Source organism: Artemia sp. Qi Xiang Cuo, chromosome 20 (assembly GCF_049724085.1).
Source record: "Artemia sp. Qi Xiang Cuo chromosome 20, ASM4972408v1, whole genome shotgun sequence".
In the NCBI taxonomy this organism is placed as follows: domain Eukaryota; kingdom Metazoa; phylum Arthropoda; class Branchiopoda; order Anostraca; family Artemiidae; genus Artemia; species Artemia sp. Qi Xiang Cuo.
In genome coordinates, this window is record NC_142813.1 from 52,544,072 (window position 1) to 52,562,576 (window position 18,505).

At 32.9% G+C, this 18,505-nt stretch overlaps 1 pseudogene; it reads left to right on the top strand.

Annotated features, from left to right (window-relative positions):
* The window catches only part of LOC148940349 (uncharacterized), a 43,011-nt pseudogene extending 26,075 nt beyond the window's left edge, over positions 1-16,936 (top strand).
* The last annotated feature ends 1,569 nt before the right edge of the window (positions 16,937-18,505 follow it).

The window sequence follows — 18,505 nt, forward strand, 5'->3', positions numbered from 1 at the left end:
GTATCAAAAATTAATATAAACAATTTTTTGTATGTGTTTTTTGGAGTTTTGTTTTTGCAAAACCCTCCTTCGAAAAAAAATCCATTTGTAAACACCCCCCCCCCCCTCTAAAAAAATTTGGGTACGGCCCTGCTGACAATTGTATTTTTCTAGGATGGCCAAAAAAAATAATTAAAAGATATGTTTAAGCATTTTCTATTGTTATTGACGAACAGTTTTTTTTTTTGTAAAAATATGAATTTATTTAGCCTTAATGATTAGACAAATAAGATATTGATATGAAAAGTTTTTTGAGATGACATTAAATCGTCCGCAAGCTATTTCACGGGGAGGGGAGAATTTTCAGCGATGATGGATCTGACTGGAGGGTATTTGACGAGAGGGGGGGATACACTTTACGTTGGAATAAATTTCCACGGGTGAGTTTTTTTTGAAGGGGGGGGGCTATATTTGATAGAGTGTGAGCCAGATTCACCGGCATTATTTGAAAAACGATCAGAAATTAAATTTAAAAAAAAACAAGTTTTTTTAACTGAAAGTAAAAAATTCGATAATTTTTTCTGGCCCTATAGAAGGCCAGTCGTAGAAATTTATTGAATTTTAAAGTTTTTGTTCCTCTTTATTTACAAATTATCTTCCTAACTTTGATGACGAACCAGTGTCTCATACATTGCCTAATCGCAAGCTTCCTTTGATGCCCTGTTTTTGCCCCAGCAGATCCCTTGGTATCCGGTAGAACTTTAATGTAAAGTAGCAATTACTCAGTAGTTTTTAGACTTTTACATTGAAAGAAGGAGGCAAAACTCAAACTCTTTTGTAGTGATTTTTGTTCGTTTCAAGCTTGATTTGCATATTCAATTTAAGTTTAACTCGTTTTAAGATTTATTTATTCATTTATATTAGTACCTGTTGTATTTTTATTTTTGCTATGATTGTTTGTTTTGAGTTTCATTTATGCTTCAATATCAAACTATTTTTGTTTGTCTTAAGCTTGATTTGCATATTCAGTTCCGGGTATACTTGTTTCAAGTTTATTTAGTCTTTTATATTGGTACCTAATGTATGTTTTTTTGATACGATTGTTTATTTCATATCTAGCTATTTTGGGTTTAATTTATTTTTTAATAGTGATTTCTAGTCGTTTGGAAGTTTTGTTATTGTATGTTTCAATTTTTTCTGATCTTAGTTTTTGTATAGGCCTATTCTTTACTTTTCTTTAAAAGACTTTTTCTGAAAGTTTTTTTAATCCATTCATAAAGAAGGATAGAAAATACGGTAAAATTAAGTGGCAATTCAAATAAATATAAAATTGGATTATAAACTCTACCCCTTAAAGACTCAACTCAACCCTCTCAAAACATAAACCTAACTCCCCTAAAGGCTAATGCCATTTACCATTTACTGGAAGCAATATCTTTTAAATATTTAATTTACCTTCAGTGGATTTTAACTGTCTTAATTTTATTTTTTGGTGATTCTTGGAATATTTGTAGTTTTTTTCCAATGTTTTCTAATGAATTTTACGATGTGTTTTAATATTATATTCCTGATCATTAATGTTAGAATACTTTAGTGGTTTTTCATCCCTTTTTTATTGAAGAAATAAAATTTCCCTGTCCAATTAGGATTTTTTACATAATTTGGGTGTCCAATTAGAATTTCTGTTCAGCTGTATTTTAGTAGAATAGTTTTAAATATACCCCTCTTCGGAGGACGGGTAAATCTTCGAGTACCGTTCGAACAATCGGTAGGCCGGTGAGTTGAGGTCATTATGGTACCGTTTCTCTGGCTGTCCCAAACTTACTCGGTCTGATTACAGCAAAGACCATGCTCTGTTCTGTTCAGCAACTATTGTATATTGCAAAATAACCCTTATCTGGTGGGAAAGGCTAACTCTACAAGAAAATATTTGTCAAAGAATATAGGACACTATGGTCAAAATGATAAATATTCCACAATTTTGAGGGTTGGATATTTTTATGAATTTCCACAACCCCCTGTTTTTGTATCTGCTATGAAGAATCATCGTAAGAACCTGTCTTGTTTGGAATTTCAACTTGCTCTGAATAATTCATTTACGTACTTTCTCGAGCTATAAAAATAATTGACAGAATCTTGAACATTGTATGACTTAATGCTGTATAAGAATGTCTTTGTTGGTGTGGTTTTATTTTTTTTTCTCTTTACAGGGTTGACAGAGTTGGACCTCAGTCTCAATGAAGTGACCGATTTGTCTTTGAAGTTTGCATTCAAATCCTGTTCTTTAAAGAAGCTTAGTTTACAAGGCTGTTTTGGAGTTTGTATTTCTCTTTCTTTTCACATATATATATATATATATATATATATATATATATATATATATATATATATATATATATATATATATATATATATATATATATATATATATATATATATATATATATATATATATATATATATATAAAATTAATCACGTAGCGAGTGGATTTATCTAACAAAAAAACGAACAAATTTAAAAACTTTCTTGCATTTTTGCAATTCCAATTAAAACATTAAAATTATTGCTCAGGCACCGTAAATATTTTTTGCAGTTTACATAATAACTTTAGCGATTCTCAACTGAACTTAAAATTTTGTTCAGCTTTTTTTCCTGTCTTAAAAAGACATTATATATACTTACAAGAAAGGATACTCAGTAACGATGTTTTTCTAACAATGATATCATTAACGCTTTAGACTTTTGGTTTTCTTTTCTATTGTTTTTGAATTGTATCTATTCTTTACTACATAATGTAAAAATATTTTTACAAGTACCAGTTTTTTGTTCTTTATGCATTATATATAATGCGTATATATATATATATATATATATATATATATATATATATATATATTTTTTTATATATATATATATATATATATATATATATATATATATATATATATATATATATATTTATATATTTTTTTATCATATATATATAATTTTTTATAGATAAATATATATATATATATATATATATATATATATATATATATATATATATATATATATATATATATATATATATATATTATATATATATATATATATATTATATATATATATATATATATATATATATATATATATTATATATATGTTATTATATATATATATATATATATATATATATATATATATATATATATATATATATATATATATATATATATATATATATATATATATATATATATATATATATATATATATATATATATATATATATATATATATATATATATATATATATATATATATATATATATATATATATAATAACTTATAACAAGGGATTACAAAAACTCAAAAACCTTAAAAAAGAAAACCAAAACTTTGAAGCCTAGTAGATCTTAGTTGAAGTTGTTAAAAATTGAACTAGGTTTAATAATCAAATATCAAACAGTTCGTGGTAACGAACTGTAGGTAAGGAGCGACCCGGCCCAATGGTAAACGAAACTCTAGAAAACAGGATGTTGATACCAATAGATACATCAAAAGAATCAGATTTTAATGCTTATTTCAAACAAGTTTCATCAACTTTAGTCCTGCCCATCAAAAGTTACGTGCCTGTGAAAATTTGGCTGATTTTTGAAAAAAGGGGGAAAGACCTCCTAAAAGTTATAGAACCTTAAAGTTATAGAACATCACACCATCATATTCAGCGTATCAGAGAACCCCATTGTAGAGGTTTCAAGCTCCTATCTTCAAAAATGTCGAATTTTGTATTTTTTTTTGCCAGAAGAAAGATTACCGATGCGTGCTTTTTTTTTCAGGGGTGATCGTATCGATCCAGTGGTCCTAGAATATCGTGGGAGGGCTCATTGGAATGGAAATTAAAAGTTCTATTGCCCTTTTTAATTGACCAAAAAAATGGAGGGCAACTAGGCCCCCTCCCACGCTCATTGTTTTCCCAAAGTCACCTGATCAAAATTTTGAGATAGCCATTTTGTTTAGCATGGTCAAAAATATTATAACTATGTCTCTTGGGATGACTTAATCCCCTGAAGTCTCCAGGGGGAGGGCTGAAAGTTATGAACTTTACCCAATGTTAACATATAGTATTGGTTATTGGGAAGTATACAGACGTTTTCAGGGGGGATTTTTTCTGGTAGTGGGGGGGATCGGGGGTTATTTTGGAAGATCTTTTCATGGGGGAAGGGACATTGTTAAGAATGGGGCGCCAGATTTTGCAGCATTATTTTAAAAAAAGATCAGAAATTAACAAGTTTTTCAACTGAAAGTAAGGAGCAACATCAAAACTCAAAACGAACAGAAAATATTACGTATATAATTTGGTTCACCCCCTTGTCAATACCTCGCTCTTTAAGCCAAATATTTTTTAGTACTTTCATAAGAGCTATTTATTCTAATTAAAGACCTTTGTGATTATTAGGTCATTTTTAAAGAATTAGAACAAAATTGGAACTTTAGCGTTAAGAGCAAAGTATTGACTAGGGGAAGAACCTCCTAATATACGTATTAAAAATATATGAATATAGAAGTTCTTACGTAAGTTAATTCGTTAGTTACGTATATTTATTACTAATAAAACCTTCGTAAATAAAATTAAACAAGTTTCGAGAAAGTCATTAAACCAAATAAAAGTAAAATTAATATGCAAATTTTGTTTTAATTATTCATGTACGGTGAGCCAAAATCAAAACCCGCATTAATTATAAAACGTTCAAAAATTAAATAAAAAAACAAGTTTTTTTAACTAAAAGTAAGGAACGACGTTAAAACTTGAAACGAACAGAAATTATTCCGTATGCAAAAGGGGCTGTCCCCTCCTCAACGCCTCGCTCTTTACGTAAAAGTTTGACTTTCTCACAACTCTGTTTTTTTTAAAACAATAAAAAACTTTAGCGTAAAGAGCGGGGCATTGAGGAGGGGACACCTTTCATATACGGAATAATTTATATTCGTTTTAAGTTTTAACGTCGTTTCTTACTTTCAGATAAAAAAACTTTTTTTTTAATTTATTTGTTGAAAAGATTCAGTATAAAAAGAAATTAAATTACGTAAAGAGCAAAAAACTGTTAATCACAAGTATGCGACAAGTAATGTCAACTTGACACCTTTAAGAAGAAAAAAAACTATGTTGCCGATTTTGAGGCCAGGTCTCGGAACAGCTACGCGACAGGCTTGTAAATTTATTCTCATTGTCATTTATCTTGTAACCGCAGACAATGTGAGCCACTTCTTGATGTCATGGCGTCACCATAGGTTCGATACAACCACTGTAGGAAAAACCAAATTCTTTTTTAAAGTTCTGGCCTTTTTAGATCGTCTTGGTCGCCAGAAATGTTAATATGCCAGTTAAGAAAAAAAAACAATATTGCTGATTTCGAAGCTGGACCCGGCCCCTCGGTATATAGTACACTCGTATATATTGATTTTCGTTGTAAGAAGCAAGGTCCAATAAATTATCTGTGTTTGCTACTTTTTCCTCCGGAAAATGGAGTGCTCTCCAGGGGACACAAGGAACACAGAAAGGTCCGAATGACTTGTGTCCAAAATTTGCGTGGTTTATGGTCTTTTTGTCGGTTTGTACTGAGTCTTACGCCACATTTTGTTGGCGTCGAAGATTGCGATGTTGTTGTGGTTTTAACGTAGTATTTCTTTCTTCTTCACGTTTATTTTTCACTCGTTCTGATTTTTGCGTTCTGGTTTGTCTTCTAACAGCATAACTCTTTGTTCTTCACTTTATTTTTGAAACTTTCTGATGCTCGCTTTCTTGAGATTACTTTTAATTTTTGCTGTTTCGTATATTTTTTCCGTATATTTGTTTTTTCTTCATATTTGATTTTGATTATTTTTAGTTACTGCTGCCGCTTATATTAAAACTAGCTTTTCCTTTTCTCTTCACTTTTTTTTTTTATTTACTGTAATTATAGCTGGAAGTATTATGGCTGTACGTTTTCTTTATTCGTTTGCGACTATCATTTTTTTAGATATTAGTCTATTGCCATTTAACTTGACTTTTTGGATTGGTCTTGTCACGTTGGATGGTCCAGGTTGTTCATTTGTCCTTTTGATATTATGAAAATACCTAAAATGCCCTAGGTAAATAGACTAAGTACACTTGGTATTGTATGCTTAGCTATGTTCTTTTTGTAATATTGCATGCGTCATAGATACAAAAATGACACGTTCACTTCTAGGGTGGAGGATGAAATGTTATTGCTCCTTTAAAAGATAGTATATATAATGATTTAGAGGTAATTACTTGGCTAAAAAAAAAAGGAGAGAGAGAGAGAGAAAAAGAAAAGGACTGTCATCCTACTCTAGCAATTGAGATAAATGTGCACTTGAACGAGGCTTTAACCTTACTCATCTTTCTAATTATCTTTCTACTTTTTACTTTCTAATTATCTCTGTATCTTTGTATCTTTTTTTCTAATTATCTTTGTATCTTTGTAATCTTTGTACTAATAGGTGTTGATCAACCTCGGTTATAAGACCTGTTTTATTTCGCGATTTTAAGTTTTAGGTCCATCGCCAGGTGAGGTGTAGCCATGTTCTATCTACAACTTCACTTCTCAGCAATTGTGCCATCGCTGGTAGTATAAATTTTAAGTCTTAGTTAAAACTGTGTATGTAAACAGACAGAATATCACCGTTTATCTCTTTTTGGACCCTTTGATACCATTATTAGCTCTACCACCACCATCATATGGCACTATAGGCGGTGTCGCTAGAGAATTGTAACTTGATTGAATTGTCCCAAGGATTCCGAAAGTTCTTCCCGCGCTGACATTACAACTAGAGCAGGCTTTACAAGTGTGCAATCTGTGGAGGGTGGAGGGCTATAAGGGTCACACTATTTGACCTGAGGTGCCACGTCCTGTGTTTCCTCTAATAAATATTTCCTTAGAGGGGACGGTTCCTCTGGTAGATACTGCAATGATGAAAGTTGTCAAAACTCAATGATGAAAGTTCTCAATCAAGACACAGATTCCCTCGTTCATCACAGAGCATAAGCTGTGTAATGAATGGGAGGATCAAAAACAGAAAATGATGAACCCTCCACTACTTAATCCAGAAAAATGACCTTGGTGTTAGTCAAGAGAAATCCCTATACTACTGGGTCTAGGCTGTGTTATCCTAAGGTGTAAAACTAATGGTGACAGTCAATTCCTTTGCCGTGTTACACATAGGAATCACCAAAATAACTATATTTTCTATTTTGTTTGGCTTATAAAATATAATTAGACACGGTATATCCAAGATAAACCTAGATATTGGAAGTGATTTTTGCCTTTTGACGTGGCCTTTCGACTTTTTGACGTGTGCCTTTCGACACAATTTTGACGTGGAGTTTTTTAATAAATACCTTGGTTGTACTTCTTTGATCAGCTACATTTATCAAAGAAAGCAATACTTAATATCATCATTGGCCCGATATCTGTTTAACATTTTCTATTCTTTCAAGCTTACATATTAAACATTTAACTTCACGGAAGGGAAAGGTTATCCTTTTCTATTGGTCTTACGTCCTTTGGGATGGAATTCCAACCTTGTGAAAAAAACAAAACCATAGATGGAAATATATTTGAAATTTTTTAAATAGGAATCTACTTTTATCTTACTATGTAAAGGATAAGAAGTTTTTTCTCATATATTCATTTAGTTGTTGTTTATTGTCTACAGTTTAGTTTTTGATAATTTAAATGTAAAGGCGTATCTAATGTTGTTCGAAGTTTGTGTTTGTTTTTATTTCAGATTACCGATTGTGGTCTTATGGACCTTGCAGCACAGCCTTTGCAACAATTTATAGAAGAACTGAATTTAAGGGGTTGCGATAACATTACTGACTTTGGTTTATCTAAACTTCTTCCGGAATTAACAATATTACGTTTCCTCAGTGTGGATGTAATTTAAGTACATCATTATTCTTTTTTTTAATTAGATTGCATCCATGAAATTTCAGGATTATGAACAGAAGGGGAATACTTTCATCGCATTTTTTTTCTTTTAATCTTTTATTTCTTATTAGTTAGTTTCTTCTTTGATTTTATCTAATTTTTTGGTAAAAGTTAAAAATAATAATAGGGGTTACCATGGTTTTCTGTTTTTTTTAGCTGTCTTCAGGAGTGCTGACACTGAACTAATAAAGGAGAAATATTAAAGCTGCCTGTACTATTAAAGGAGTGCCAGTCCTGGACTAAATATTACAAAATGGATGATCTTCTGGGTTAGATGTAGGGGAGAGGGGGTAATTACCTGAGGTGGCACGCCTGGGAGTATGACAAAACAAGCTAAAGAAACCAACAAAGAGAAAAATCTCAAAAAAAAAACAAAAAAAAAGAAACAATTAAAAAACAAAAAAACAACGATACTGTGGCCAGTTGATCTAAAAGGAAAACAAAATAGACAAAGAACCGCGTAGATTTCGCATTTATAAAAACCCGTCTTATAAATAACGAAAGACACAAAAAAAAAACCAAAAGCCAAAAAACCCCAATAAAACCACCACCAAAAAAAAAAACAAAAATGCAAAATCTGTACACAAAGAAACCCGTAGTGAAAAAAGGCGAATATATAGTTAATTAATTGAGGAAATCCTATTATATGAGGAAAAATAAAAAAAACTGTAAATCACATTAATTATTCAGTTGCGAAATAATCCTTTTGTTAGCTATTACTGAAGCAAATCGTTTTGGTCTAACAGGTAAAATAGTCCCCTGGTGATTATTTAAAATCTTTACTCCCTTATTGACAATTGATTCACTCTTTAGAAGGTTATCATAAATTGGGTCAATATTTAAATTACCCGTGTCCCTATTTATGGAAAGGTTAGCAAACATATGTTTTTTAATTTCTATGGCTTCCCTGGCCCATTGGGTGTACCCCTTATCATTAGAAATAGCCAAGGCTTCATCAAATTTTACAAAATGGTCTGGTTGAAGCCAAATATGCTCTGCTAAAGCTGAAACGAAAGTTTCTGGAGGCTTGCTTAATTGTAGGGTTTTTTCTATTGAATTACGGTGTTCAATAAACCTTTCAACAAATTGTTGTTGAGTCCTACAAATATATAACTTACCACAAGAACTCTTAATTTTATACAAAAAACTTAATAAATTTCCAATAGTTAAATCCATACAATAAATAAAAAAACTACCCATTGGCCTCAGCGATTGGAAACATGTATCAATACCAAACTTACGTAAAACCCGTGAAAGTTTCTCCCCCAAACCAGGTACATATGGTAATGAAATGAAGCTTTTTGATACAACTAAATCTAAAGACTGAGAAACCTCAATAACCCTACTACTATGTTTGGTCCGTCTATTTTCAATTATTTTATCAATGAACTTAATTGGATAACTATTACAAAATAAAATATCCCTCAAGTATAACAATTCTGAATCCAGAAATTCCTGGGAACAGATTTTAAAGGCTCTATCCACTAGTGAAATTACAACCCCCTTTTCACCGACATAGGGTGGCAAGAATGAAAATTTAAATACCTATCATTGTGCGTAGGTTTTCTGTAAATCGAGAAAAGTAAATGGAAATCCCTTTTAATTAATAAAATATCCAGAAAAGGTAATTTATTATTATCCTCAAATTCAACTGTAAATTTAATATTATTATCAAAACTATTTAAATGCTTACAAAAAAGGTCTAAGGAGTCCAACCCATGTTTCCAAACGCAGACCACATCATCCATGAACCTACCCCAGAAGCAGGGAGATTCTAAAACTGTTTATAGCGGAGGTTTCAATGGCATCTATGAATAGATTTGCCAATAAAGGAGAAAGAGAAGCCCCATAGGTAACCCAAAAATTTGTCTATAAAACTCCTCGAAAACCAAAATAAAGAAAATTATTTACCAGCATAATTAGTTTCATAATGACATCAATATCCAAACTGGCTAACGTCACATCCTGTATTAAATCAAAGTGTTTTTCTAATTTACTTTTTAAAATATCCTCGCACCTTTTTAAATCACAATTTGAATACTGGTTTGTGTCCATGTATTCAAATTGTGATTTAAAAAGGTGCGAGGATATTTTAAAAAGTAAATTAGAAAAACACTTTGATTTAATACAGGATGTGACGTTAGCCAGTTTGGATATTGATGTCATTATGAAACTAATTATGCTGGTAAATGAATTTTCTTTTTATTTTGGTTTTCGAGGGGAGTTTTATAGACAAATTTTTGGGTTACCTATGGGGGCTTCTCTTCTCCTTTATTGGCAAATCTATTCATAGATGCCATTGAAACCTCCGCTATAAACAGTTTTAGAATCTCCCCTTGCTTCTGGGGTAGGTTCATGGATGATGTGGTCTGCGTTTGGAAACATGGGTTGGACTCCTTAGACCTTTTTTGTAAGCATTTAAATAGTTTTGATAATAATATTAAATTTACAGTTGAATTTGAGGATAATAATAAATTACCTTTTCTGGATACTTTATTAATTAAAAGGGATTTCCATTTACTTTTCTCGATTTACAGAAAACCTACGCACAATGATAGGTATTTAAATTTTCATTCTTGCCACCCTATGTCGGTGAAAAGGGGGTTGTAATTTCACTAGTGGATAGAGCCTTTAAAATCTGTTCCCAGGAATTTCTGGATTCAGAATTGTTATACTTGAGGGATATTTTATTTTGTAATAGTTATCCAATTAAGTTCATTGATAAAATAATTGAAAATAGACGGGCCAAACATAGTAGTAGGGTTATTGAGGTTTCTCAGTCTTTAGATTTAGTTGTATCAAAAAGCTTCATTTCACTACCATATGTACCTGGTTTGGGGGAGAAACTTTCACGGGTTTTACGTAAATTTGGTATTGATACATGTTTCCAATCGCTGAGGCCAATGAGTAGTTTTTTTAGTTCTGGTAAGGATTTAACTCGGGGAAATTTAGTAAGTGGGGTGTATAAAATTCCGTGTTCTTGTGGGAAGTTCTATATTGGTAGGACTCACCAACAATTTGTTGAAAGGTTTATTGAACACCGTAATTCAATAGAAAAAACCCTACAATTAAGCAAGCCTCCAGAAACTTTCGTTTCAGCTTTAGCAGAGCATATTTGGCTTCAACCAGACCATTTTGTAAAATTTGATGAAGCCTTGGCTATTTCTAATGATAAGGGGTACACCCAATGGGCCAGGGAAGCCATAGAAATTAAAAAACATATGTTTGCTAACCTTTCCATAAATAGGGACACGGGTAATTTAAATATTGACCCAATTTATGATAACCTTCTAAAGAGTGAATCAATTGTCAATAAGGGAGTAAAGATTTTAAATAATCACCAGGGGACTATTTTACCTGTTAGACCAAAACGATTTGCTTCAGTAATAGCTAACAAAAGGATTATTTCGCAACTGAATAATTAATGTAATTTACAATTTTTTTATTTTTCCTCAGTTACTCTGGTGTCCTCACTGAAGTAACTCTATATTAGAATCTTTTCCCTACGTGGATCAGTTTGCGCCGATTGTACATTTTTGTTTTGTTTTTGGTGGTGGTTTTATTGGTTTTTAGTTTTATCTTTTTTTTTTTTTTTTTTGTATCTTTAGTGCTTAATACGCCTTGTTTTTATACAGTCGAAATATCCGCGTTGTTTTTTTTCTGTTGTTTTCCTTTTCTCTCCACTGGCCACAGTCTTGTTTTTTTTTTTTTTTTTAGATATTTTTCTCTTTGTTGGTTTTTTTTGATGGCTGGCCGGTTCGGCTTAAGATCTTTCATTCGACAAGCTAAAGAACAAATTACAAAGAAAATGTTCCCGAAAGAAGAATTAATTCAACATTTGAAATTATCTAAGCTATAATACGCTGACGTTTTTTAAGCTGAATACACGTTTTTAGTAGCCTCTGGTCTATCCCTCCAATTTTGCTTGAAGGTCTCATTTATGCAATGAATCATACTTATGTTGTTACTACTCCATGTTGAAACCGTTTTGAAATGAAAGTGGTAAGCTTTAAGCTACAGAAACTAACATGAATTGTTCCCTGTTAAAGCTAAGATAATCATAGCTTTGCCTACTTTTTTATAAAATTAAATACATTTAACACTTAAGCGACTCGGTGCCGGTGAAAGAGGCGAATAAAAGTTCTTTAAGAGCTAAAATCTTGCTGTAATTGGTGGCTTGTGGCTTGTCTTAACTGACGGACAGTGCCACTAAGGATCTTCGATGTTTGGGTTAACCTTATTTTTTTTAGCATAGTCTAAAAGTCCATTAACCATTTTTTCCGGGATGACACGCCTTCTCCCCACAGCCTCTGGGGAAAGGGTTGTAAGTTAAGACATTTGTCCATTGTGTACATATAATGTTTGCTATTCAGAAGTATGGGACATTCAATTGGGAGGGAAATTTTATGGGTTGAATTTTACATAGGGGAATTCGTCAAAATTCCTGTGAAAGATCATTTTTTCTTACTTTCTCTTTGGTGACTCAGTGTTAAGATTTTCAGAGGAAATTTTAAGCAGGGTGGGAAATGTCTGAAGATTTTTCCATAGGGGGGGGGGAGTATTCTTGCAGAAGAAACTTTTCACTTGGAGAGGGAGGGATTCAGGAAAAAAATTACACAGTATTTTCCGGCGAGAATTTTCAGCGAGGGTGGAATTTTACCCAATAGAAACTTTATGTGGAGGAATTTGTTGTTTTTATATAATTTTCCATGGAGGGGAGGAAGACTTCCCGTTTGAAAAACAAACAAAAAATCTGTTTTTTTAAAAACAAGGTTTTTCAACGGAAAGTAAGGAAAAGCATTAAAACTTAAAACGATCAAAGATTATTCCGAAAATGAGGGGGATGCCTCCTCCTCACATGCCTGGCTCTTTACATTAAATTTTGACTTTTGTCTCAATTCTTTACGAACGACTCCTGATTTATAAAGGCCGTTTAATTAGAATGAGAAGTTTTCTTTAAAGTACTATAAGGAACAAGGTTCTGAGGATGGGTTATTACATCTCATATACTTAATAACTTCTATTCAATCTAAATTCTATGCAATATCTCAAACGGCATCATACTGTTAAAAACTATATCTCAAGTAAGTATAATCGGGAAACTAGTTGTCTCACAGCTCAAAATAAAACCAGTTAAGCACATTTCGACCAGGTGGATCAATTTGGACCAATGGGAATCCTTGGTTCTCATTGATGTTAATTTTTTTGCGCAAAACAGCTCACGAAAAGTGGATGTCAGAAAATCGCAAAATGTTCTCACAGAAACAATTCACTGCAGCCGTTGAAGTTCAGAAGATAGCACGAGGCATTTAAACCGCAGATGCATAGAAACAGGCTAAATGATTTTCTAGAAGCCAAGAACAATATTTAAAGGGCTAACCTGTATAAGCATATGGGCTAGCTATAACTAATTAAAAATATAATACTTATCTTGTATGTTCTATTCCCTGAAAATATTCGCTCAGGCACTAAGGATTAAATTCTGGGATTAAAACGACATGACCTTCATTTTTTTTTAATAATATTATTGGAAAACGTCTGATAAAAAATGATTTATTTCTCAGTTACTACCCACCCCTCCCTCCTTGCCCTTTTTATGTGCCTCCTCTCACCAACAATGGTCGAAATTTTGTAACTATCATTTAGCTCCTATTGGTCAAAAGATGTAATAGCTAGGCCTCCAGGGATTCCATACCCCCCACAGTGTCGTAGCAAGGATTGTAAATTATGCAATTTATATACTGTTGAACTGCAGAATTTATCATTAGAAAAGGGAAAGTTTTGGTTCTGTGTGTATCTGAAAAAGCCAAGGGCATTGAGGTGAAACTTTGGAGAATGTTGAGGGGTATCAAAAGGCATTATATACGTCTAGTTTATCAAAAAGCGGATCTGCAATAACGTAGGAAAAGCTGATGGTGTTAAGTTAAAACTCAGGAAACTTTGAGGTAAATACTTAAAGGGGTTGGAGGACTCGGATACCCCTCCAATGCCCTCTTTAGCTGCCCTCTCTCCAAAACAAATTGATGAAAATTTTGAAATAGCCTTTTTGTTCAAAATATTCATGGTAAAATAATAATGCATTTGGGGAAAGGGCGTACATGTCAAAAGGGCGTATCAGCAATATCTAAGGGACGGCCTAGGGAATTAAGTTGAAATTTACAGGGTATGTTGAAAAGGGATTTGTGAACTACAAGTCCTCCTGTCCTTTTTAAATGCCCCTCCCTTGAACACTGATCAAAATTTAGTTTATCTATGATCAAAAGGCTAGTTTTTCCGGAACATCTTCAGGTTTTACTAGAACATACCTATGTATGAATAATAAGGCCAGTCGCTTAAGTTGTTCCTGACCTGAGGCACTCCTGATTTAAGAATTCATTTTTCTAACGGTAGAAAAAGAACGCTCGTACGTACCCTTAGTGACGACAATCGTTGCACCAATCTTCAAAAATTGATGTAGAGTGCGGAAAATGTACTTATTACATTCTTTTGAGCACGTTATGAAACATTTTGGTGCTACATTTACTGAATGTATCCAGGTTCTCCTCCACAGAGGTAACTCAGCTTACAAGCTTCCCCTATAGCTTTCTGCATCAAGATACAAAAATTAGTCAGATTATCTGATATATCCTTTGTTTTTTCTTCGTCTATCGAAATACAGTGCTGAGGGAGTAGGTATTGCATTGACTCCAGCAACTTTCTGTGGCTAAGTATTCGGTGATGCAGCTGTGGCAGACAGTTGTTGATAAATGGGATAAACACAGAAAATCGGTAATACATTTCAGGATCCTTTTACGCTGTTGGATAATTATCCCTATATGTTTGCATTGGAGCTGATCTGTGCATTCCAATGCTGATTTCATGTCACAGTTCAGTCCCTTCAATAAAAAGAGGAAAAAACATTGATTCACTCCTCTCCCTTGTGTCTCTAACTTCAGTCTTAAGATCGTCAGCGTGTTTTAGAAAAAATATGATATCTATAGTTTCTGATTGCAAAAATGTCGATAAATTGTGTGACAGACTAAAAACTTTACTGACAGTACCCATAGCTGCAGCAAAACTGTATCTCTAAGTAGCAGATAGCAAAGAATAAGCTTTGCTTGAAGATTCAGAAGCTGAATCAGGATATTCTTGAATTTCCCTCATAGCTTTACAGATAATAATGAACATCTCTTTAAACAAAATGATTGCTTTTAAGTGCTTGATCCATCTAGTTTCGCAACATGTGTTCAATCTTATTCTTTTTGTCCCTGTGATAGGATTACTTTTTTTAATAATTTGTTTGAAAGTTGCAGAGCGTTTAGGTGAAATTCTAAAGAAATTAATTACTTCTTTCAAAGTTCCTTGACAATGTTTCATAACAGGTATGTTGCACAAATGACACAGGGTTAAGTTTAAGGGGTGACTTGCACAGTGAACATAGACTGCATGGGATAATGTGTCACGGACTATAGAAGCACAGCCTTGAAACTGGCCACTCATAAATGAAGCTCCATGATAAACTTTCTCCGTTAAGTATTTTAAATTGCTTCCTATTTCAACTAAGATTTATATCAATCAATTAATGTCTGCTATGAACCTACCATTTCTTTTTGAGGAAGTCTATAATTCTTTTTGAGATTCTTTTTGAGATGTCCGTTTTAAAACGATGGACGACTAATTAACTAATAGGGGCGTAGATTTCTATATAAACACTGAGAAACCACACGCTTGATTTAAATGAAGTTTGTTTATAATCTTAGGAGACCGAGGTTACAACAGCACCTGGCTTACTTGGCGACAGCCTGGCATTCTTCCCAACTGCATTTTCATAAAACAAATACTTTCGTTTAGAGATCGTCACACATTACCTACTTGTTGTGCATACATTACTCCATATCAATTGGATTAAAACCGATAATAAATTTGGTTAGCTTTTAAGACTGATTATTTTAAAATTTATTTTATAAAAAAATATATCATTCATTTTCTTTTTTCCCCTCGTCACAATAAGATTTATGGCGTATATTATCCTTTGGTATATGTAAGGAATGGCTAAGAGTATTAAGTTAGAACTTCAAAATCATGTTTAGAGGGAAGTTGAAAAAACAACGGGGAGTGACTAGCCCCTCCTCTTGTCCTTTTAGATGCTCCTCTTTAAAATCATAGAATATTAAAAGGGGATTTTCTTCAAAATAGTCGTAAGGTCTATTCACCCCATGCCCCATAGGCCCTGGGACAAGGGGCCTATGGGGCCCCTTTAGGATTCTATATGTAAGATTTATCATTAGGAAAAAGGGTTATGTTGAACTAAATTAAAAAAAATTTTCTTTATTCAAGTTATCAAAAGAATATACCTGCAATATTTTAGGAACAGGTAAGGGTATTAACTTGAGACGTTCAGGGCCACTGTTACCAGTATTTTGGCTGCAAATGCGACTGTTTGCAACTACAACAGTGATTACTTCCAACTACAACAACTTGTAACGTCAGTGCTCTCTTTTGTTCAGTGTTCAGACAGGCTATTTGCTGGATTAAAATATTTTTTTGACGCTTCAAAAATGTTAAATATTTTTGTTAGATTGTGTTTAACGATGATGCTGTAAAATTATCGTGACATTGTTTTAATTCAGCATGTAGCATCAGTCTATAAGTGCCAAGTTCGTGCCTTCTTTTTTGAAATTTTTTCTCGCTTTCTTTTCAGGATTGCTCAGGAGTCACTGACAAGACTCTCTAAAATGTGAACAACTATTGTCCAAAGCTGCGGTACTTATATGTTAATGATAAATTATTCTTCCCGGTACATAAATTCAGCTTATCAGACACTTTACCCTTGCTAAGATTCTCCTGTAAACGGACATATTTCATTTCTGATGATTCTGATGATGGACCTTATGAAGAATCTGAATCAGAATCTGATGATTCTGATGATGGACCTTATGATGATTATTACGATTACAATCGTGATAGCTCTGACAGTGATTATCCTTACTTTGCTCAATAAAGCTGAATTTTATAACCAGTCTCTCAAGCTGAGAGTGCCTCATTCAATTTTGATTTAACAATAAATTATCGGTAATTGTTTTAAATAACTAGATTCTAAAACAATATTTGTTGTACTGTTTTGTCTGTATATCAAACAGTTTAAGGTAACGAACTGTAAGTAAGGGGCAATACTGCTCAATAGTAGCCAAAATTGTAATAAATATAATATTAATAATAATAGATACATCAAAAGAATCAAATTTTGATGTTTGTTCAAAATGTTTACAAATCATGGGGTTTATATGGATGCCTGTTTATTTGGGTTTTTTTTCAGTGGTGTCCGTATCGTACAAGCGATCCTAGAATATCAGGAGAGGGCTTATTTAATCAAAACTTAAAGTTTCTAGTGTCCTATTTGAGTGACGAAAAATATTAGTGGGCAGCTTGCCCCCATCCTTTTTTACCAAAAATTGTCTGGTCAAAATTTTAATATAGCCATTTTTTTCAGTATGGTCGAAAGATCTAGTATGTCCTTTGAGGATGAACTGAACCCCCACAGCCCCGGGGTACGGGATGAAAGTTATAAACTTGGCCCATTGACTACAAATAGTATTGGCTATTGGGAAGTATAAAGATATTTTCGAGGGGGGAGGAGGGCAATTTTTTGGTGGGGGTGCTTTTGTCGGAGGAACTTTCCATGGAGGAGTTTATCGGGGGGAGGGGGAAGGAAATTTTCCATGGAAGGAAGACCTGGATTTCCCAGCATTAATTAAAAAACTCAGAAACTAAATATTAAAAATAATATCGGCTCGAGATGTAATGGCAAACAATGCTGTATATGCTGATTTTGTGAAAGTTCTAATTCGTTCGGGTCTTTTGTCTTTCCTTTGAAAGTCATTTTCTTACCTTTGTGATCATTAGTTAAATTTATTTCATGGCAGTTCAATAAGTTCCTGTCTGGAATTCCATTCAGACATTGACTCTTTTAAGTTTGTAGACCCTTGTAGCTCGTTATCTGGACAGCTGCATTGAGACGTTAATTTCATCGGACACAGTTTGGATGATTTGCACTTAGAATTCGGAGTTAACTTTAGTTTGGAACTAGTTATGTCGGAGAAGTTAGTGCTTAACCCGTTGCTGAACTTTCTTACTCGAGCAGTTACGGATGGTATTAAGTTGGACTTGATAACATGCAATGTAACTGGTGGTTATCGATGAGATCGTATTATAAAAGCAAAGGAAATTGTGTACGAAGAGCTGGAAATTTCTTCAAGAATAATTAATCATACCAAAATAGAGGACTACTTAGACGATATATAAAAAATTTTATTCGCAGCTGCAAAAAAGGCTAAGCCTATACCAAAATTTGTTATTCTTAGCCATATCAAACCCCCTCTATAGGTGATGCAGTATTTTCGATTTTGATATCTGAAGTTCACGAAATGGTTAGGAAGGTCGATGGTTTGGTGGAAAACATGAGTCAGAGTAAGATGACATCTAAATGACATTAAATGTCATTAGATGTAAATGACATCTAATGACAGTAAATGACATCTTTCGGCAGCAGTTTCAAAAACCTACCACAATT